The sequence below is a fragment of the Rutidosis leptorrhynchoides genome, chromosome 4 (assembly GCF_046630445.1).
Source record: "Rutidosis leptorrhynchoides isolate AG116_Rl617_1_P2 chromosome 4, CSIRO_AGI_Rlap_v1, whole genome shotgun sequence".
NCBI classification, from domain to species: domain Eukaryota; kingdom Viridiplantae; phylum Streptophyta; class Magnoliopsida; order Asterales; family Asteraceae; genus Rutidosis; species Rutidosis leptorrhynchoides.
The window spans coordinates 75,679,569-75,704,956 of NC_092336.1; positions in this window are offsets into that span (position 1 = coordinate 75,679,569).

Consider the following 25,388-nt stretch of genomic DNA (forward strand, 5'->3'; position numbering starts at 1 on the left):
AGAATATTCACTAGACGTAAGGGCTAGTGGGCGTGGTGTTTAGTATTTCGAAGTTTATATGATTATTATACAGACGAGATGTTCTGTTTTGGGGATATTATTATGCGCATTATATGTTAAGGTCGGTTACCAAGCCAAGTTATGAATGAAAAGTGAATGTTATGTATCGAGAGAATGATTTTATACACAGGTTATGTGTATGTTATTTTTGTACATGAGATATGTGTACGGTTACTAAGATTTATGAAAGATGATTTCGTACACGAGAAAGGTGTACTGTATTTAAAAGATATCGCATGTACATTACAGGTGGGTATAGGATTCGGGCCAATTTGTACCATGCAGGATTTAAATCTTGTGGTCTATCAAAATGATGAATTTTATTGTTTTATGTTAAACCTATGAACTCACCAACCTTTTGGTTGACACTTGAAAGCATGTTTATTCTCAGGTATGAAAGAAATCTTCCGCTGTGCATTTGCTCATATTAGAGATATCACTTGGAGACATTCATGATATATTTCAAAAGACGTTGCATTTGAGTCGTCGAGTTCATAAAGATTATTATTAAGTCAATTATAGTTGGATGTATTATGAAATGGTATGCATGCCGTCAACTTTCTATGTAATGAAAGTTTGTCTTTAAAAACGAATGCAATGTTTGTAAAATTGTATCATATAGAGGTCAAGTACCTCGCGATGTAACCAACTATTGTGAATCGTTTGTAATCAATATGGACTTCGTCTGGATGGATTAGGACGGGTCGCTTCACAGAGGACTCGGACTTGGACTCTTCCTCAGGTTCTTCCTCGGAAGGCTCCTCCTCCACTTCTTCCTCAATCATCTCTTCCACAAAATCTTCCTCCTCGTCATCCCCATCATAGTTAGCATTAGTGTGGGATTCTTCCATAAGAGGGGAGTGTGGTGGACTAGAAGGAATATAATAGGGGTGAATTGGTGATAATGGCAGGGAAACGGGTCCATAAGTCGGTGTGCGGACAGATCCCTCGGAGTTGGATCCCTCGGAGTCAGAAATGACGATTGGGTTACAGCGAGACATCCTAAATGAAAAGAAAGAGAGATGATTAGGTAGGTTCTAAGGATGACGCAAAATCACAAATAAAATCTAAGGGGAAAAGCACTAGAAACTAAAACAGGAAAGGTTATAGACCTATAGATTGCTAAGGCACCTAACTAACACATAAGGAGCACATAAAATGCAATTCTGATTCTCTATAACAACCTGGCTCTGATATCAATCTGTCACACCCCTTAAATGGGACCGAGGGTCATATGTGACTAACCAATATCATAACACAAGTGTAAAGCGAGAACGACTCTATATGAGACGTTTTAATTAAAAACCAATGTATTATAGCAGCGGAAAGTATAAGTCATTACAATTGAATCCTTAAAAATGTAAATGTAAACTAAATGTTTTAATGCAATGATATAAATGATAAAATGCAGACTCCAAAAGCAGCAAGGTTCAAATAGCAAATAATCTTTAGCAATCTTCACCTGAGACAAAACATGCTTAAAGTGTCAACCAAAAATGGTTGAGTGAACAACATAGGTTTATAATAGTGTTTAGACCACAAGATTTAGTTATAAAGTTTAATCAGTTCGTTAGTAGTGCTGAGGTGTATGATATCGAAACTAAACAAGTTACCCCGTGATCACTTTATTCGTTCGTGTCGTTAAATAATTATTATGTATCCATTGACCAACGGTCATCCGGATAGAGACGTCACTCTCAATAGCGCTACCCACAACAATTAAGCTTGCCAAAATTCTAGCAACTAACTGTAGAGACCCCGTCCCAATCCATCTGGACGAATACATTACATTTGGTTACATCGCGAGGTACTTGACCTCTATATGATACATTTTACAAACATTGCATTCGTTTTTAAAAGACAAACTTTCATTATATCGAAAGTTGACGGAATACATACCATTTCATAATATATCCATCTATAATTGACTTAATAATAATCTTGATGAACTCGACGACTATAATGCAACGTCTTTTGAAACATGTCATGAATGACTCCAAGTAATGTCTCTAATATGAGCTAATGCACAGCGAAAGATTTCTTTCATACCTGAGAATAAACATGCTTTAAAGTGTCAACCAAAAGGTTGGTGAGTTCATTAGTTTATCATAAATAATCATTTCATAATTTTAATAGACCACAAGATTTCATTTTCAGTTCTCATAAATATACGTCCCATGCATAGAGACAAAAATAATCATTCATATGGATTGAACACCTGGTAACCGACATTAACAAGATGCATATAAGAATATCCCCTATCATTCCGGAAAATCCTTCGGACATGATAAAAACAACATCGAAGTACTAAAGCATCCGGTACTTTGGATGGGGTTCGTTAGGCTCAATAGATCTATCTTTAGGATTCGCGTCAATTAGGCGTGCACTAATTCTCAAAATTAGTGATGTTCCCTAATTCTTAGGTTACCAAGCTAAAAAGGGGCATATTCGGCTTCGATCGTTCAACCATATAATGTAGTTTCGATTACTTGTGTCTATTTCGTAAAACATTTATAAAAGCAGCGCATGTATTCTCAGTTCCAAAAATATATATTGCAAAAGCATTTAAAAAGGGAGCAAATGAAACTCACCTAATGTATTTTGTAGTAAAAATACATATGACTATATTGAGCAATGCAGGGTTGGCATCGGATTCACGAACCTATATCATTTTTACATATATTAATACATATAGTGTAAATCACAAAATTTCATTTATTATTATGTATTATTTATATATTTATAGCTATATAGAATTTATGCTAAATTTCATTTTGAAACGTATACTTATATTATATATATATATAAATCATGATTGTAATTTAAATTATGATAATAACAATAGATGATATCTAATTCTTTTACTAATAATAATAGTAATAATCATAACTACAATACTAGTAATAATAACAACAACTAATAATAACAATAATAATAATAATAATAATAATAATAATAATAATAATAATAATGAGAAAAAAAGAAACTACCTTCTATAGCTTTTCTAAAAAAAAATGCCTCGAACCGGGTTCGAACCCATGACCTCTCGGTTTCACAAAACACCTCTAACCCTTCCTCCATTTGAGTTTTTCTGAAATAATATGCGTTTTAATTATGTATAACTCGTTCAAAAAAACATTGTTCTTCATCTTCACCAAAAAACCAAATGACCCAGGCACAAACTCAATCCATGAATCAGTTACAAAACAAGTTTTTAGATTCTCCAACTAATTATAAATCATTCCAATTAACGGTTTGCAATAAATAAATTAAAAATAAATTAAAAAAAATAAAAACATATATATACTGCTGTCACAGTTTTTTTTTTAAAAGAATTCATGAATTTGATTTTTAGAACGTTATATATAATAATCATAACATGAATTATGTTTTAAAACACTCCTAGAAACTTTCTAAATCACTAATTTATCTGGAAACATCACAGAGAATTCGAATTTGCTTGTTGAAAAATCTTTGACTTTTTATTTTAAAAACTTTGACTTAAAAATCCGAATTCAAGAAACGAAATTGGAACTCGAAAACTTACAGATAGTTTGAATAAGGGATTCCTAACAATCTTGCATTAATAGTTTTTGCAATTGAAATCGATTTCGAATTTTGGCCAAAATCCTTCAAGAACAGAGGTATCGAGTTCTTAAAAAAAAAATACCTCTGTTTAATTCACCAATTATTAGCAGAAAAGTTGTGTAATACTTAGTGATGGTGGAAGGTCGTTGAAAAAAAATGTTATTAACAGATAAATGATTGTTTTAATTTATAGAATGGCGGTAGTCGACTAATTCCATCAAAGAACAGATGAAAAGAAAAAAAAATAAAAAGAATTTAACAGATTGAGACCTTCAATAGAATTGTACGAATTTGATCCTGATATCTAATAATGTTACACAAAAACAAAATTAGGAACAGATTGATTGTAACCCTCAACTGATTCGTACTAGTTCCTTATTTTTTTATAATTTATATAATTGAATTACTATTAGTAATTAATATATTAATAATAATAATAATAATAATAATAATTATATTTATAATAGTAAATTAAAATGATACAAAAAAAAAATATCATAAAAATGATACTAATAATATTATTAATGGTAATAATAATACTTTGTATTATTTTCTAATAATAATAATAATAACAACAACATTAATATAACAAAATACATGTATTAATTCTTTTAATATAATAATATTCATAATTAATTTTAATATTAACATAAATATTTATTTTGATGAAAGTAATAATAATATTTAATAATATTACTAATATAAATCATATAACTAAAATTATAACTTTACTACTAGTTGTAATGATATTAACAAATCAAACGTAAAAAAAATTAGTATTATAATTTTAATAATCTTGATATTAATATTAATAACAATAATATAACAACTTGTACATATATATCAAAATTCATATCTATATATATAACAATATTAGTAATACTAGTATTAATATTGAAAGTAATAACAATAGTATTATAACTGTAGTGACCCGAACTTTTCCATGTTTATATATATATTAAATGAAATTGTTATTTACATGATTAAGTGTTTCCAACATGTTAAGCAATCAAACTTGTTAAGACTTGATTAATTGAAATAGGTTTCATATAGACATTTGACCACCTAAGTTGACCGGTGATTCACGAATGTTAAAATTTGTAAAAACTATATGATGACATATATATGATTATATATATAGTTAACATGATATTATGATAAGTAAGTATCTCATTAGGTATTTTAACAATGAGTTATATACATAAAATTGAGTTTATTGAATTAAGAAACTCGAAACGATATATATAACGATTATCGTTATAACAACTTCTTACTAAATACATATGAATCATATTAAGATATTGATACACTATGTTTAATCATGATAAATGATAAGTAAACATGTCATTAAGTGTATTAACAATGAACTACATATGTAAAAACAAGACTACTAACTTAATGATTTCGAAACGAGACATATATGTAACGATTATCGTTGTATCGACATTTAAATGTATATATATCATATTAAGATATATTAATATATCATAATATCATGATAATATAATAATGTAACATCTCATTAGATATAATAAACATTGGGTTAACAACATTTAACAAGATCGTTAACTTAAAGGTTTCAAATCAACATTTACATGTAACGACTAACGATGACTTAACGACTCAGTTAAAATGTATATACATGTAGTGTTTTAATATGTATTCATACACTTTTGAAAGACTTCAATACACTTATAAAAATACTTCTACTTAACAAAAATGCTTACAATTACATCCTCGTTCAGTTTCATCAACAATTCTACTTGTATGCACCCGTATTCGTACTCGTACAATACACAGCTTTTAGATGTATATACTATTGGTATATACACTCCAATGATCAGCTCTTAGTAGCCCATGTGAGTCACCTAACACATGTGGGAACCATCATTTGGCAACTAGCATGAAATATCTCATAAAATTATAAAAATATGAGTAATCATTCATGACTTATTTACATGTAAATAAAATTACACATCCTTTATATCTAATTCATATACCAACGACCAAAAACACCTACAAACACTTTCATTCTTCAATTTTCTTCATCTAATTGATCTCTCTCAAGTTCTATCTTCAAGTTCTAAGTGTTCTTCATAAATTCTACAAGTTCTAGTTTCATAAAATCAAGAATACTTCCAAGTTTGCTAGCTTACTTCCAATCTTGTAGAGTGATCATCCAACCTCAAGAAATCTTTCTTATTTACAGTAAGATATCTTTCTAATACAAGGTAATACTCATATTCAAACTTTGATTCAATTTCTATAACTATAACAATCTTATTTCGAGTGGAAATCTTACTTGAACTTGTTTTCGTGTCATGATTCTACTTCAAGAACTTTCAAGCCATCCAAGATCCTTTAAAGCTAGATCCATTTGTCTCTTTTCCAGTAGGTTTATCCACAAAACTTGAGGTAGTAACGATGTTCATAACATCATTTGATTCATACATATAAAGCTATCTTATTCGAAGGTTTAAACTTGAAATCACTAGAACATAGTTTAGTTAATTCTAAACTTGTTCGCAAACAAAAGTTAATCCTTCTAACTTGACTTTTAAAATCAACTAAACACATGTTCTATATCTATATGATATGCTAACTTAATGATTTAAAACCTGGAAACACGAAAAACTCCGTAAAACTGGACATACGCCGTCTTAGTAACACCGCGGGCTGTTTTGGGTTTGATAATTAAAAACTATGATAAACTTTGATTTAAATGTTGTTCTTCTGGGAAAATGATTTTTCTTATGAACATGAAACTATATCCAAAAATCATGGTTAAACTCATAGTGAAAGTATGTTTTTCAAAATGGTCATCAAGACGTCGTTCTTTCGACTGAAATGACTACCTCTTATAAAAACGACTTGTAACTTATATTTCCGACTATAAACCTATACTTTTTATGTTTAGATTCATAAAATAGAGTTCAATATGAAACCATAGCAATTTGATTCACTCAAAACGGATTTAAAATGAAGAAGTTATGGGTAAAACAAGATTGGATATTTTTTGATTTTTGTAGCTACGGGAAATATTAACAATTCTATACAAATCATATCCTAGATAACTTATATTGTATTATACATGTATTCTAATATATTATGTAATCTTGGGATACCATAATCACATATGCAAATGTTTTGACATATCATATCGACCCATGTATATATATTATTTGGAACAACCATAGGCACTCTATATGCAGTAATGTTGGAGTTAGCTATACAGGGTTGAGGTTGATTCCAAAAATATATATACTTTGAGTTGTGATCTAGCCTGAGACGTGTATACACTGGGTCGTGGATTGATTCAAGATAATATATATTGATTAATTTCTGTACATCTAACTGTGAACAACTAGTTGTAGGTTACTAACGAGGACATCTGACTTAATAAACTTAAAACATCAAAATGTATTAAAAGTGTTGTAAATATATTTTGAACATACTTTGATATATATATACATATTTGTTATAGGTTCGTGAATCGACCAGTGGCCAAGTCTTACTTCCCGACGAAGTAAAAATCTGTGAAAGTGAGTTATAGTCCCACTTTTAAAATCTAATATTTTGGGATGAGAATACATGCAGTTTTATAAATGCTTTACGAAATAGACACAAGTAAATGAAACTACATTATATGGGTGAATGATCGAAGTCGAATATGCCCCTTTTGCTTGGTAGCCTAAGAATTAGTAAACCGATATACTAATTGACGTGAATTCTAAAGATAGATCTATTGGGCCTAACGAACCCCGTCCAAAGTACCGGATGCTTTAGTACTTCGAATTCGTTTTTATCATGTCCGAAGGATTTTTCGGAATGATAGGGGATATTCTTATATGCATCTTGTTAATGTCGGTTACCAGGTGTTCACCATATGAATGAATTTTGTCTCTATGTATGGGATGTATATTGAAATATGAAATCTTGTGGTCTATTATTATGATTTGATAATATATAGGTTAAACCTATAACTCACCAACATTTTTGTTGACGTTTTAAGCATGTTTATTCTCAGGTGATTATTAAGAGCTTCCGCTGTTGCATACCAACATAAGGACAAGATTTGGAGTCCATGCTTGTTGTAACATCCCGCCTTTTTCCATTTACTTTTCCGTTATACTAATTTAAACTCCGTTATATGTTTATAACATCTCCCGTTGATACGCGTTTTAAATTATCTCGTTTAGGTAATTCACGCACCCGATTCAAATTAGAGGGACTAAACTTGCCAAGAGGCCAAAGATTTGACTAGGTCAACTAGTCAAACCTTCAACCTCCTCCTCTCATTTCAACATCTCCATCTTTCTTCTACTCCCTTTTTCTCTCAAGCACACCAACATGAATTCATCATCTAAATTCGGATTAGGAAGCTAGCAACAAAACAAATTACAAATTCGTGATCCTTGCATCTTCCTCTTCGATTCCATACCGATTTCATTACATTTGGGTAACTTCCTAAAATCACTAGATTTTGTGTTCTTTATGTTTTTAACTTATAAAAGTGTTAATTAGTGTCTATGGCTCAAGTCTAACATGATTATATGATTTATATGCTCGATCTCGTTGTTTTAGTGTAACTAGCATGAACTTGAATTTTGGTGTGTTGTTCTTGAATTTTGGATGATCATATGTTGTTAGATGTTAAAAGTTCATGTTCTAATTGTGTTCCTAGTATCACTAGCTTCAATTTGATGTGTAGGTTGCTTTAGAAAAGTTCATGAACTTGATTTATGATTTTGGTGAATTTGGGTTAGGGTTTGATGAACTTGAAATGGACTTTTGATGCATTGAATGCCATGAATTAATGTTGGTAAGTGTTTAGTTGGATTGTATGCTTGATTACCTTCAAAACGGCATATCATTCATGTAAATCGGTTGCCCGAATCATTGAATTGCATTTATGAACTTGTATGCGATTAATGTTGAGCATTAGATGCGGTTTTGGTTGTTATAATAGGTAGATTGATTGGTGAAATGTGTTTAGTTGTCTTCCTCGTCAAATTACCATCCCAACGGTATAAAATACTTGACTTGATTATTTGCGGATCATAAATTGTGTTTATTTGGTTTTTGGTTCGTGTACTTAGAAGCTTACTGCATCAGACTGGAATACCAATCTGGACGCCGTCCCAGATTTCAAAGCTGGACGCCGTCCAGATATTTGGACGCCGTCCCAGCCTTCAAAGCTGGACACCGTCCAGACAATCTGGACGCCGTCCAGATACACTGACAGACTCTGTCTTCGTTGGTCATTTTACGAAAAATGTTTGCTATGCTATGGACCTCCGATTCACATGTAACTTGTTCTAACATGCTCATATATGATTAAAAACCTCAGAAAAATAGTTCGGGACCCGACCCGAACGTGTTGACTTTTTCGTTGACTTTGACCCGACCAAGTTGACTTTTAATCAAACTTAACCAAATGTTTGTGCAATCGTTCTAACATGCTTTTATACTTGTACCTTGCATGAAACATGACAATTTGATTCACATGCTATTATGATCGAGTCTTAACGAGCCATAGGACTAATTGAACATCTTTGACCAATCGTGACTATCGTTATTGATACAACCTATTTGTTTAGGTCAAGACTAGCATTGTTCTTTGCACACGTTTACTTGTTGAAGTACTTTACTACTCGTGCACTCAAGGTGAGATCATAGTCCCACTTTTACTCTTTTGCACTTACATTTGGGATGAGAAAACATAAACGTTTCTTTTTACTAAGTGAACACAAGTACAGGAAAACAAACATTCTACATACGAGTTTGAACAAAAATCCTGAATTCGATTATCATTATTTACACTTGCCGGGTGTAAGCGAGAACTTATGTTATATGGCCATATGGGTTTGACAAACCCTCATTCAAACGGTTCGCTACCGTTTACGAATGAAATATATTTTCGAGAAACAGTGTATGTTCTAACACTATTGTGATGGGGTTCTATGGAAGGAATGTTAAGCATTGATAATTGGGTGCTCGTGAAACAAACTTTTGGAATGTATTACTATTATCTCATTGTTGCAAATCTTGTGGTTCACTTGTACTTACTTACTTAAACCTATGATTTCACCAACGTTTTCGTTGACAGATTTCTATGTTTTCTCAGGTCCTTGAACGATACATGATACATGCTTCCGCTCATTATTTTGATACTTGCATTGGATGTCGAGTATATATGCATACATGGAGCATCTTTTGGCTACTTTTAAATTGTGTCGCATAAGTTTCATTTGTACTTATAACTTTGTAACGTAACTTGTGGTGGAACTATTCTTGTAAACTTTGAACAATCTTTACATTTGAAATGAATGCGACATATCTTTTGGTCAAACGTTGTTTTAAAGACTTATGACCACGTAACGGGACCTAAGTAGACGGCGCCGTTAATGACGATTTTGCCGGGTCGCTACAGATGGTATCAGAGCGTTGGTTGTAAGGATTTAGAGTTCATTGGTGTCAACCTCGAGTCATAGGGTACATTGGTGAGTCTAGACTACAACCGGCATATAGACTTGAAGTAGAAATTACTTGACTACTTGTGCATTTATACTCGAATGCTTCTACTTATATCTACTCTTAGTTCATCTTAATCTCACGTTGTTTAATTTAATTGACACGCCACCTTGACTTTATGAAGTAGTGTTAAATGCACATGTGAATCAGGGTAATATAATTTCCGGGATTATATTACGGTGGTTCACATGGACGTTCCGACATTATGACATAAAGAATTTAAGGCGAGTCGAGGAAAAACTTCTCTTTATCTTTATTCTATATCACGGTTAGTATTATTGAGAATACTAATCAATGATATTCTTGTGTCTTGAAGGAACAATGGCTCCTCGTCGTGTACGCCGCAATGAAACTCCCGATCAAGCTCTCGAACGGATGATAGCTACCGCCGTAGATGCGGCCATGGCCGGTCACTCATCCAACAACAACAACAATAATAACAACAACCACAACAACAACAACAATGGAGCCGGTAACTCAAACGAAGGGTGCTCCTACAAATCCTTCATGGGGTGCAAACCTCACACTTTTGATGGAACCGGGGGACCGGTCGTGCTCACCCGATGGTTTGAGCAAACGGAAGCCGTCTTTAGCATAAGCGGTTGTCGGGACCAAGACAAGGTCAAATACTCCACTCACATCTTCGCCGGTGTCGCTCTTACATGGTGGAATACTTATGTACAATCGGTGGGTACCGATGAAGCTCACGCCCTCTCTTGGGCCGACTTGAGGGAAAAGATGATTGTCGAATATTTCCCTCGTGAAGAAACCCGAAGGCTCGAACAAGAGCTAAGAACTTTAAAGGCGATCGGAAATGATCTCAAGGCTTATAATCAACGATTTTCTGAACTAGCCTTGATGTGCCCAAATCTTGTGAACCCCGAAGCTTTAAGGGTTGAACTTTACATGGATGGTCTTCCAAAGAGTATCAAACACGGAGTAATGTCATCCAAACCCACTAATCATCAAGAAGCTTTGAACATGGCCCGCAAATTGATAGAAACGGTTGACGAAATCGTAGTTCCGGCACCTAAGGCCGAGGATAAATCGGGCGGCAACAAAAGAAAGTGGGAACCCTCCCAATCAAGCAACAAAAACTTTGCTAAGAAGCCTTACACCTCCGACAGCAAGAAGGGTTATGCCGGGAACCTACCTCTTTGCAACAAATGCAACAAACATCACTTTGGTGAATGTGGCAAGTTAATTTGCCACCGGTGCCAAGGAGTTGGTCATAAGGCCAATGAGTGTAAAAGTGTTGCCCCCATCGCTCGAAAGGGGCCAAATGCACCAAAAACGGGCACTTGTTATGAATGTGGCCAAACGGGCCATTATAGGAATGCATGCCCGAAGAGGAAAGATAACCCCAATACGCGCGGCCGAGCTTTCAACATCAACACCGAGGAAGCCCGAGATGATAATGAATTAGTCACGGGTACGTTTCTTCTCAACAACACTTATGTTACTTGTTTATTCGATTCGGGTGCCGATAAGAGTTTTGTATCCAAGACTTTGACTCATTCTTTTAATACTTCACCACGTCCACTAGATACCACTTATACTATTGAGGTGGCCAACGGAAAACTATTGAGTGCCGACACATATTACCGGGGGTGTACGTTAAACATTTTGGGTAATGAGTTTGAAATCGACTTGATACCCATGGAACTAGGTAGCTTCGATGTAATAATCGGTATGAATTGGCTAGCCAAAACGAAATCTCACATCCTTTGTGATCTTAACGCAATCCGAATCCCTATCGAGAATGGTGAACCTTTGATCGTCTATGGTGATAAGTGTTGCACTGGACTCAACCTCGTTTCGTGTATTAAAGTTAGAAAACTACTCCGTAAGGGTTGTTTTGCGATCCTTGCCCACGTTAAGAAAGTCGAGTCCGATGAGAAGCATATCGATGATGTGCCAATTGTTAGTGACTTTTCCGATGTATTTCCCGACGAATTGCCGGGTCTTCCACCTCATCGACCGGTTGAATTCCAAATCGATCTAATTCCGGGAGCCGCACCCGTAGCACGTGCACCGTATAGACTTGCTCCATCCGAAATGCAAGAATTGCAAAGTCAAATCCAAGAACTACTTGACCGTGGTTTTATCCAACCTAGCCATTCACCATGGGGCGCTCCGATTTTGTTTGTTAAAAAGAAAGACGGATCCCTACGAATGTGCATTGACTATCGTGAACTAAACAAATTGACGGTTAAGAACCGATATCCTCTTCCTCGCATCGATGACCTCTTTGATCAACTACAAGGGTCTTGTGTATATTCGAAAATCGATCTCCGCTCGGGTTATCATCAATTAAGGGTTAAAGGGGAAGATGTCTCCAAAACCGCTTTCCGGACTCGTTATGGTAGTTATGAATTCCTTGTCATGCCATTTGGTCTCACTAACGCACCGGCGGTGTTCATGGATCTTATGAACCGCGTGTGCAAACCGTATCTCGATAAATTCGTAATTGTGTTCATCGACGACATATTGATCTATTCTAAAAATGAAGAAGAGCACGAACAACATCTCCGACTTGTGCTTGAACTCTTGAGACAAGAACGACTTTATTCCAAATTCTCCAAGTGTGAATTTTGGTTGAAGGAAGTTCAATTTCTTGGTCATGTTGTAAGTGATCAAGGTATTTGATAATGCTAAAAACGAACATATATTTCATAGCATTATTCCTCAAGAAAGACAAGCTTTTAGTTGCAATTGTTCTATTTACAAGTGATATTCGTTTAAATAATAAAAAGTGAAGACAAAAGACAGATTCGACGAATTGAAGACGCAAACGACCAAAAAGCTCAAAAGAACAAAAGACAATCAAAGAGGTTCCAATTATTGATAAGAAACGTCTCGAAATTACAAGAGTACAAGATTCAAAACGCAAAATACAAAATATAAAATTGTACGCAAGGACGTTCGAAAATCCGGAACCGGGACCAGAGTCAACTCTCAACGCTAGACGCAACGGACTAAAAATTACAAGTCTACTATGCACAAGAATATAATATAATATATAAATAATTATATTAATTATTTATATTTTATATTTATATATAAAATCCGTCGGCAAGAAAGACTCCAAAAGATGTGAGCTGTAATTTCAATCTCCGCGACTCGCGGAGTTTGAAGGCAAAATTCACCGCGAGTCGCGGAGCCCCAAAAATCGAAATTCCCTATAAAGCCAACCGAATTCTGATCACAATTCATATCTTTTTCTTCTCTTATCATACGTAAAATTTATATATATATATATATATAATTTATACTTTAATTTTAATTTTAATTCTAATAATAAGGGTATGTTAGCGAATGTTGTAAGGGTGTAAGTCGAAATTCTGTCCGTGTAACGCTACGCTATTTTTAATCATTGTAAGTTATGTTCAACCTTTTTACATTAATGTCTCGTAGCTAAGTTATTATTATGCTTATTTAAAACGAAGTAATCATGATGTTGGGCTAATTACTAAAATTGGGTAATTGGGCTTTGTACCATAATTGGGGTTTGGACAAAAGAACGACACTTGTGGAAATTAGACTATGGGCTATTAATGGGCTTTATATTTGTTTAACTAAATGAAAGTTTGTTAATGTTAATATAAAGATTTACAATTGGGCGTCCCTATAAATTACCATATACACTCAATCGGACACGATGGGCGGGGTATTTATATGTACGAATAATCGTTCATTTAACCGGACACGGGAATGGATTAATAGCCACTAGAATAATTAAAACAGGGGTGAAATTACATTCAAGGGTAATTGGTGTAATTGTTAACAAAGTAGTAAAACCTTGGTTTACACGCAGTCGATAACCTGGTGTATTCATTAAACAAAGTATTAAAACCTTGTTACAATTCGAATCCCCAATTAGTTGGAATATTTAACTTCGGGTATAAGAATAATTTGATGAGGACACTCGCACTTTATATTTATGACTGATGGACTGTTATGGACAAAAACCAGACGGACATATTAAATAATCCAGGACAAAGGACAATTAACCCATGGGCATAAAACTAAAATCAACACGTCAAACATCATGATTACGGAAGTTTAAATAAGCATAATTCTTTTATTTCATATTTAATTTCCTTTATTTTATATTTAATTGCACTTCTAATTATCGCATTTTTATTTATTGTTATTTAATCGCACTTTTAATTATCGTACTTTTTAATTATCGCAATTTTATTTTATCGCACTTTTATTATTCGCAATTTCATTATCGTTATTTACTTTACGCTTTAAATTAAGTCTTTTATTTATTTAATATTTTACATTAGGTTTTAACTGCGACTAAAGTCTTAAAATCGACAAACCGGTCCTTAAACGGTAAAAACCCCCCTTTATAATAATAATATTACTTATATATATGTTTGTATTTTTATAAAAGTAAACTAATATAGCGTTGAGCTTTGTTTAAAGATTTCCCTGTGGAACGAACCGGACTTACTAAAAACTACACTACTGTACGATTAGGTACACTGCCTATAAGTGTTGTAGCAAGGTTTAAGTATATCCATTCTATAAATAAATAAATATCTTGTATAAAATTGTATCGTATTTAATAGTGTTTTCTGCTAAAATTAATAACTATTTTATATACACCTCGCATAACATCAAGTATTTTTGGCGCCGCTGCCGGGGAACTTATCTTAAAAGCCGGAAGCGCAACGCTAATATAAAAAAAAAAAAAAAAAATTTTAGTTTACTTTTATTAAAAATTCGTTTTTGTAAAAATACGTTTTAATTATTCAAAAATATAAAAAGAAAAACAAAAATATAAGTATTTTTTTAGATTTTGTTAAATATTTCAGTTTTATAAGTTTCTTTATCTTTATTTTAATTTATAAAAATATAACTTTTATTAAATATCTTTTATATATAGAAAAAAAACAGAAAACAGAAAATAAAAAAAAAATAAAGAAAAAACGCGTCGAATATTCAAACCTGTCAGCTGAATTCTGGAACCCCGCGACTCGTGGGGTTTGATGTATTAATTACCGCAACTCGCGGAGCCTTTCTGACAGGCGACAAAAAACCCTAATCCTGCATTAATTACGGGTTATTATTAATTATAATTATTATTTAAACCTAATTATTATTATTATTATTATTAGTTTTATTTTTATTTTTACTTTTTATTTAATTTATGTATTTAGTATTAATTAGTTTTATTAAATTGTAAAATTAGTAGTTTTATTAAAAAAATAATATAAAAATAATATTTTTATAAAAATTGTACTTTTTACAACTTTTTGTATATTTTTATATTTTGTCCCTTTTTAATCGTTGTAGCATAACTTTTGTATTTTTAGCTCATATTTAATTTTAAACTTAGTTTTTGCTATAGTTATTTTTACTCCTAGATTTTTAGGCTTTGCCGTAGAATTCCTTAAGTGCTTTTTCTTTAGACTAAGATTTAGGTGCTTTAGAATTTTGCGACGCCTTTTTAAGTTTTAGTTTCTTTTTAAGTTATTTCCATTTGGGATTTAGTTTTTCCTTGTAAGCTTTAATATTTTTAGACCTTTTACTATGTACCAATTATCATTCCAATTAGTAATCTCAATTTGCGATTATAATTTTAAGTTAGTTGTAGTAATAAGGTTAGGTTAGTCAAGTATTTTTAAGTTTTATAAGTTTCTTTTATTTTTCCGTCACCTTTTATTTTTCAACCATTTTTCTTTTTCGATCTTTTTCCGACGAACTCTTTTTCTTTCTTATTTCTCGCTATTCTAGTTTTAGGACATAGATTTTTATTCTACTTCTTATCTAAATTTCTTAAAATTACGAAAATTTATTTTGAGTGGTTAAATTGATAGACATCAAAATTTTCTGGTTCGTAGTAATAGTTGAATTTGTACGTGGACCGGGTTATTGGAGCCAAACAGTCCTTAATTATATTGAGACCAAACGAATCCTGCCCCTCTGCTGCATCTTTTGGCTATTCGAAACGTGGGCAAAATCAGAAAAGTCTATTGATTGGATAACTTATTATAATTTTTCTTTCCTTTTAAAAACTAATAGGATATTCAGTGAATGCACCGAGCAAGACGTTCACCACCTGTTGTACGTTCACCACCTGTAACTAGATCAAGACATTTAGCAAATATAACCGCCGTTGATTTTTTTTAGAATCATCATCCAGTCGACCAAGTACTTCAGTTCAAATTTCCGATAATCCATTTTTTGAACCCGACCTCACAATTGAGAATCCGGAGAATATTCAGGAACGGTTCGTAGATCCTGAACCATTAAACTTTCCTCCGGAACCACCAATTATTCAAACAGAGATTGTTGAGGAACGAACCATTAAATCAGAATCCTCTGGTGATTCCGATTCAACAAATTCAATTATGGAGAATCTGGAACCTTTAAGTATGGAAGACCGAATGAGAGCTAAACGCACTAGCCAAGGTCACGCAATTACTCATCCAGACATTAATGCGCCAGATTATGAAATCAAAGGACAAATTCTACACATGGTGACTAATCAATGCCAATTTAGTGGTGCGCCGAAGGAAGATCCAAATGAACATCTACGTACCTTTAATAGAATCTGAACACTATTTAAAATCCGAGAAGTGGAGGATGAACAGATATATCTCATGTTATTTCCCTGGACTTTAAAGGGAGAAGCCAAAGATTGGTTGGAATCGTTACCTGAAGGGGCGATTGATACATGGGATGTTTTAGTTGACAAATTTCTTAAACAATTCTTTCCTGCATCTAAAGCCGTAAGACTTCAAGCAGAAATTGTTACGTTCACACAGAAACCAAATGAAACTCTATATGAGGCGTGGACAAGATATGGAAAGTTATTAAGAGGATGTCCGCAACATGGTTTAGACACCTGTCAAATAGTACAAATATTCTACCAAGGATGCGACATCACTACAAGGAAAGATATAGATATAGCAGCTGGTGGTTCTATTATGAAGAAAACCGAAACTGATGCTTACAAAATTATTGATAACACTGCTTCCCACTCACATGAGTGGCACCAAGAAAAAGACATCATTAGATCATCTAAAGCAGCTAGAGCCGATTCTAGCCATGACTTAGATTCCATTTCCGCAAAGATAGATGCTGTGGAGAGACGAATGGAAAAGATGACTAAGGATATTCACTCAATACGAATTAGTTGTGAGCAGTGTGGAGGACCACATTTGACAAAAGATTGTCTCAGTATTGAATTAACAATGGAACAAAGAGAGAATATTTCATACATAAACCAAAGGCCTGGAAATAATTATCAGAATAATTATCAACCGCCAAGACCGATTTACAATCAAAACCAGAATTATAACCGAAATATTCCATACAACAACCAACAAGGTCCTAGCAATCAACAAGTATCCAATAATACTTACAATCAGCAAAGACCGAATTTTCAAAACAAACCACCACAACAAACCGATGATAAAAAGCCGAATTTAGAAGATATGATGACAAAGCTAGTTGAAACTCAAACACAGTTTTTCACATCTCAAAAACAAACTAATGAACAAAATGCTCAAGCATTTAGAAATCAACAAGCTTCTATTCAAAATCTGGAACAAGAAGTGAGTAACCTAGCAAGGTTAATAGGTGAAAGAAAACCGGGAAGTCTACCTAGTGATACAAATGCTAACCCCCGGAATGAAACAGCTAAAGCTATTACCACAAGAAGTGGTACAACACTTAAACCACCTGAAATACCTGTAACTTCTGATGAAACTATTCCTACTCCACAAGAACCACAACCTGATCAAGATAAGGAAAAAGAACCGGTAGTTGAAAAGGTTAATGAAAATAACACAGTTAAGGATAAACCTTATGTTAAACCATACCAACCACCACTTCCTTACCCGAGTAAAATGAAGAAAGAGAAACTTGAAGCCGAGCAATCCAAATTTTTGGATATGTTTAAACAGATAAATGTAAATCTTCCTTTCATTGATGTGATTTCAGGAATGCCAAGATATGCTAAATTCTTGAAAGATCTAATCTCAAATAGAAAGAAAATGGAAGAACTCTCGGCTGTTACTATGAATGCTAATTGTTCAGCAGTGCTGTTGAATAAGATACCAGAAAAATTATCTGATCCAGGAAGTTTCACAATTCCATGTTTTCTGGGTAGTCTTAGTTCAATAGAAGCATTGGCAGACTTAGGTGCTAGTATAAATCTAATGCCGTATTCACTATACGCTAAAATAGACCTTGGAGAATTAAAACCAACCAGAATAAGCATACAACTAGCCGATAGATCAATAAAATATCCTAGAGGGATAATGGAGAACATGCTAGTTAAAGTTGGTACTTTAGTATTTCCAGTAGATTTTGTTGTTTTGGACATGGAAGAAGATTCTCAAGTTCCTCTCATATTAGGAAGACCATTCTTAAACACGGCTAAAGCAATGATAGACGTGTTCGGTAAGAAATTGACCCTAAGTATAGAGGATGAGAGTGTTACCTTTTCAGTTGATAGAGCAATGCAACAACCACAATCTGCAGATGATACATGTTATTATATTCAAACTATAGATGCACATGCAGAATTATTAGAAGAATTTCCAGAATTACAAGGAACAGGAGAATGTTCTTTAGGAGAAGGTAATGAACCAATTGATGAAGCTGAAATGTTAGCTACACTTATAGCTAATGGATATGAACCAACAACAGAAGAAATTCAAATGCTAAAAGAAGAAGACAGATATCGATATAAATCATCGATAGAAGAACCTCCGAAATTAGAGTTAAAGCCACTTCCAAACCATTTGGAATACGCTTATTTACATGGTGAATCTGAATTACCTGTAATAATATCGTCTTCTCTTACTGAAAATGAGAAATCACAACTCATTTCTGTGTTGAAAGCTCATAAACCAGCCATTGCATGGAAGATTCATGATATTAAAGGAATAAGTCCTTCGTATTGCACACATAAAATCCTTATGGAAGAAGGTCATAAAACGTATGTGCAACGCCAACGAAGACTAAATCCTAATATGCAAGATGTAGTTAAGAAAGAGATTATTAAACTGCTAGATGCAGGTTTGATATATCCAATTTCTGATAGTCCATGGGTAAGCCCAGTTCAATGCGTGCCTAAGAAGGGTGGCATGACTGTCATTACAAATGAGAAAAATGAGCTTATTCCTACTAGGACTGTAACAGGATGGCGTGTATGTATTGATTATAGAAAATTAAATGACGCCACCAGAAAAGATCACTTTCCCTTACCTTTCATAGATCAAATGTTGGAAAGATTAGCCGGAAATAGTTACTATTGTTTTCTAGATGGATTTTCCGGATATTTTCAAATTCCAATAGCACCCGAAGATCAAGAGAAAACCACATTCACGTGCCCTTATGGTACTTTTGCTTACAAACGCATGCCATTTGGACTTTGTAACGCCCCTGCAACCTTTCAAAGATGTGTGATGGCGATTTTTCACGACATGATAGAAGAATGCATGGAAGTATTCATGGATGACTTTTCAGTCTTCGGTGATACATTTAAATCATGTCTAGTTAATCTGGAACGAATGCTAATTAGATGCGAAAAATCAAATCTAGTACTTAATTGGGAGAAATGCCATTTCATGGTTAAAGAAGGCATCGTTCTTGGACATAAAATTTCAAAAGAAGGAATTGAAGTGGATAGAGCTAAAGTAGATGTAATTGCTAAACTTCCACATCCCTCCAATGTTAGAGGAGTTAGGAGTTTTCTAGGGCATGCCGGTTTTTACCGACGTTTTATAAAAGATTTTTCTAAAATTGCCACTCCTATGAATAAACTCCTAGAAAAGGATGCTCCATTCATCTTTTCAGATGAGTGTATCAAATCTTTTAATATTCTTAAAGAGAAACTCACTAATGCACCAATCATGATAACACCAAATTGGAATCTACCATTTGAACTAATGTGCGATGCAAGTGATTTTGCAATGGGAGCCGTTTTAGGACAAAGGATTGAAAAACGATTTCAACCTATATATTATGCTAGTAAGACATTACAAGGAGCACAAACAAACTATACAACTACGGAAAAAGAACTCCTTGCTATTGTCTTTGCTTTTGACAAATTTCGATCATATCTCGTTCTAGCAAAAACGGTGGTCTATACAGACCATTCTGCTCTTAGATACCTATTTTCAAAACAAGATGCTAAACCAAGATTAATCCGTTGGATCTTACTCTTACAAGAGTTTGATATTGAAATCCGAGATAAAAGAGGAGAAGAAAATCTCGCCGCTGATCATCTTTCTCGTCTTGAAAATCCCGAATTAGAAGTTCTGAATGAATCGGCCATACAAGACAACTTTCCTGATGAATATCTATTGAAGATAGATTATAAAGAAATCCCATGGTTTGCAGACTATGCAAACTACTTAGTTTGTGGATTCCTTGAAAAAGGATTATCGTACCAAAGACGAAAGAAATTCTTCAGTGATATAAAACACTATTTCTGGGAAGATCCACATCTGTTTAAAAGTTGTCCCGATGGAATAATACGCCGATGTGTATTTGGAGATGAAGCTAGTAAAATTTTAAACCATTGTCACACAGGACCAACAGGAGGGCATTATGGGCCTCAACTAACAACAAGAAAAGTTTATGAAGCTGGATTCTATTGGCCTACAATTTACAAAGACGCACACCTTCTTTGCAAATCCTGTGATGCATGTCAAAGGGCCGGAAAAATAAGTCAACGTGATGAAATGCCACAAAATGTCATCCAAGTATGTGAAGTATTTGACATTTGGGGTATTGACTTTATGGGTCCATTTCCAAAATTTCATAATAATCTATATATACTCGTAGCCATTGATTATGTATCTAAATGGGCGGAAGCACAAGCTCTCCCAACTAACGATGCACGAGTTGTAGTCAACTTTTTAAAACGTCTTTTTGCAAGGTTTGGAACACCGAAAGCTTTAATAAGTGATCGGGGAACTCATTTTTGTAATAATCAACTTGAGAAAGTTCTTAAAAGATATGGAGTAACTCATAAAATCTCCACCGCATATCATCCACAAACAAGTGGACAAGTTGAAAATACCAACCGAGCTTTAAAACGTATTCTAGAGAAAACCGTAGGATCAAATTCGAAGGAATGGTCCATTAAATTGGAGGATGCACTCTGGGCTTTTAGAACAGCCTACAAAACTCCAATTGGAACCACACCTTTTAGACTTGTTTATGGAAAAGCATGTCATCTTCCAGTAGAAATTGAACACAAAGCATTTTGGGCTTTGAAGACATGTAATCTTGATTTACATGAAGCTGGACGTCTACGATTAAGTCAACTAAACGAATTAGAAGAATTAAGACATGAAGCATACGAAAATTCGTTAATCTATAAAGAAAGAATGAAGAAATGGCATGATAAAAGAATCAGAAGTTCAAAAGAATTTAAAGAAGGAGACAGAGTTCTTCTTTTCAATTCACGATTCAAGCTATTTCCTGGAAAATTGAAATCAAGATGGTTTGGACCATTCATAGTCAAAAGAGTTTTCCCATACGGAACGATAGAATTGATAAATTCAAATGGGATTGAATTTAAAGTTAATGGTCACAGAGTTAAACATTACATACATGGTCCGATGGAAGTCGACAACGAAGTTAATCACAATTTCGACACCACAGCTAACTAAGTGTGGGGAGAATCAAGTCTTTAAAGGATAATATGTATTTCTGTTAGAGTTAGATTGTCTGTTTTCGTGTAGTTCTCGAAAATGGAACCCGAATGGTCTTTCCCTAGCAGACCCTAAAGAACTAGTCTTCTCCCCCCATTCTGAATTTTTATTTTTTAGGTTTTTACAAAATGAAGACTGCCTGTGAACTAAACCATGGTCTAATGCTACACGCTTTGATCACTAAAAGAAATAATGATATACTCCCGAGTGAAATAGTATCAGTAATCAGAGAAAGAATGGACGGAGTTAGAAAAGAATCCAGATGCGAAGATAATAAGTTACAATTTGGTAAAGGAAAATCAAAATCCGCAGCGAAAAGAAGAGCACGACACCTAGAACGATGTCACAAATGCGGAAAATGGTCACATGGAGGTAAATGTTCAAATAATCAAACCTATTCAAATACCGAATTTGTTACTTTATGCAGAGACGGACCGTTCATATGTTTAGAAGAAAAGACACTGAATGCTCTAGGTTACGCCTATGTAGCCATGGAAAACCAATTAAACCGACTATCTTATGAATGGGATAGATCATATAACTAAGAAATCTATTTCACAGGTATGTCTGTACAGTTTTTATTTTTATTTTTAACCTTTTGATAATAAACGCTAATTTGTTCGCTAAAAAGTATTAAATTGGTATTGAATAAAATTAGGTTTGGCGACCAAAATTATTGATATCATTCAAAAATTTATTACATCACTGCGAAATTTAACGTTTATTCTTAAGGTATAAATATCTTTAATCAATCAACCCAAAATATTTCAAAAATTCGTCATGAGTTAAATTAGGTCTTGGAACCGAAATTACTTTACCGAAAAGAGGGGCGCATATTTTTGATAATATTTGATTGATTAAAGTGGGATAAAAAGACAAAAAGATTTTTAATTTTATTTTTACCATATTTTAAAAATTAATATTTAAATCTTAAATTAATATTGTAAACTTTGTAAAAACAATATATTTAAAATTGTAAATATTTGAAAAATTAATATAAGTTTGATATGAATTTATAAATTTTTAAATTAAGTTTGGTGTGAATTTTTAATTTTTAAAATATTAATTTTTAATTTTATGCATTTCAAATTTTAAGTTTGGTGTGAATTTTTAATATTAATTTTGAATTTTATATTTAAGTTGTGTGAATTTAAAAACAAAAATTTACTTTATCTCATTTAAGTTAAGAATATGATTTTTAAAATTCGTCGTAAGCTGAAGACTAGGTCTTTGAACCGAAATTGCTTTACCCGAGGGAGGGACGAGAACTTTTATTATCATTATTTTTAATCTTATTGAATTAGAGTATGCCAAAAATATTGAAAAAACCCAAAAATCTTAGCTTTTAAAACAATCGCTACAAAAAGACAAATTTTAAAATTTTGTCGAAGGACGGACTAGGACATCGATCCGAAACGACCTCGTCCTAAATAACAAGGGAAACAAAATTTTAAAATTAATTACTTAATTGTTTTAATAAGTTAATGATTATAAAAAAAAAAAAAAAAAAAAAATATACCAAACTCCGCGAGTCGCGGAGTTTGGAGGGTTAATCCCCGCGACTCGCGGAGGGACCGAAAATCAGAAAAAAAAAATAAAAGAGCTGAACGATCAGTTTATGGACACACAACTCCACAACTCAAAAACAGCTGCGAAATACTGCCGAAAAACCACCCAAAAACACCCCAAAAATCCCAATTTTTAACCGTTAATCACCAAATCTTTTGCTAAAATCATGTTGAGAAGGATGCTATCTAAGAATTACTCAAGAAAAACGGTAAATTTCTACACCTAAACACCATTTAATCCGAAATTTGATGTTCTTGAGCTATTTTTTCCCAATTTGATTTTGATGCTTTTTAGTGTAATTAGACTTAAATTGTTTATGTATTATGCTTGTATAACCTAGATTGATGCTGTTTAACATGATTAGAAGCCTTAAACTTCAAATTTTGAATAATCTAGGGTTTGTGTTCTTGAGCAATTTGGGGCTTTTTGATATAAACAGGTTATGGCCGATTTTTGTCATGAATTGTTGCTAAATTGAGTAGTGTAACATGTCTAGGTAGTTAAATGATCCAAACTTTGAGCCTAAACATGATTTTGAGAATTAAAGTGGACTTTTTCAAGTCTAAAATTCATGAACTTGATTTTTGAAAGATAATGCCATTTGAGACTTGTTTAATTGCTAGTAATGATTATTTTGACATGTTATTTGAGTTGAATGCTTATGAACTTGGCGAACATTTTCGTATATGCTTATTTGAAAAAGTGTAGATTTGATGAAAATATGAAAATGAGCTCAAGTTTGATATAAATTGATAATGTCATTATAATTATTTTGATTGATGATTTTGCTGACACTAATGCATATTTGGATGCACAAAAATTGTGTTTGATGTGTTTTGCAGAATGAAAGGGGTGAATCTTCATCCCAAGCCCGCAATGCTCCTGCTGAGAATTTGGAACAACAGGAGGTGGATAACTACTACAAGCAGGATATACCTCATCCAGTCATGACCTTTTCTGATATGCACTTGGAAGAGTTGCACCCGAACCTGAGATTTGACAGACTTTGGATAGATTATCCAAAATATCAACGGGGTTTGCATACTCTTCATTCTAAGGTTGTTGAGGTACCGAGGGTCATAGAATGGGGACCCTTAGAAGCTGTAGAATTGGCCGGGCCAATTAGGGAATTACTTGTACAGAGGTATGGTAATTCTTCTTTTAATGACTGGGTACATTTATTCACCATACGTAGACCTGTATATAAAGTATGGTGTGAAGAATTGTTATGTAGTATAGAGTTGAATGATCGGGTAGCTAGTTTAACCGATCGTTCTTTTATTAGATTTTTGTTAAGCGGTTCGATGCGCCACATGTCTTTACTGGACATGGCTCAGGCTTTACGTATATATACGCCTGAGGAGTTAGCGTCTGCCGATTGTAGAGGATTGATACTAAACGGTAGAAAGATAGATGAAAATTTTGATACACACGGTGTGTGGAGTCAAATGACAAGCCATCACCGTTTCAAAGGGGGAAATTACTCTTATTTGGATATAGATAGAGCCGAATTAAGAGTGATACATAGGTTTTTAGCTAATTCGATTACACAAAGGGGTAAGAACAAAGAAAAAGTAAATGAACAGGATTTGTTTTACCATATGTGTATTCGAGACCCACAAAGCGCTGTAAGTATACCATATTGTGTGGGTTATTATTTATCAGCTATGGTTCGGGGGATGCGACCACATAGCATAATAGGAGGTGGTATTTTTATTACTTTGATTGGTGAATATCTCGGTGTGGATATAAGTCGGGGGGGATTATTACTAGAAGAGCCGGAACCCCGCGATACTATAGGTTTAAATGTATACCATGGTGCGAAAGTTTTGAAGAGGCGAAATAACGCCGCAGTACGATACCATGGTAGACATCCACAGGTGGAGAGAAACCAGCAGCAAGGTAATGTAGGAGGGGGGAATGAGATGCAAGAAATGCATA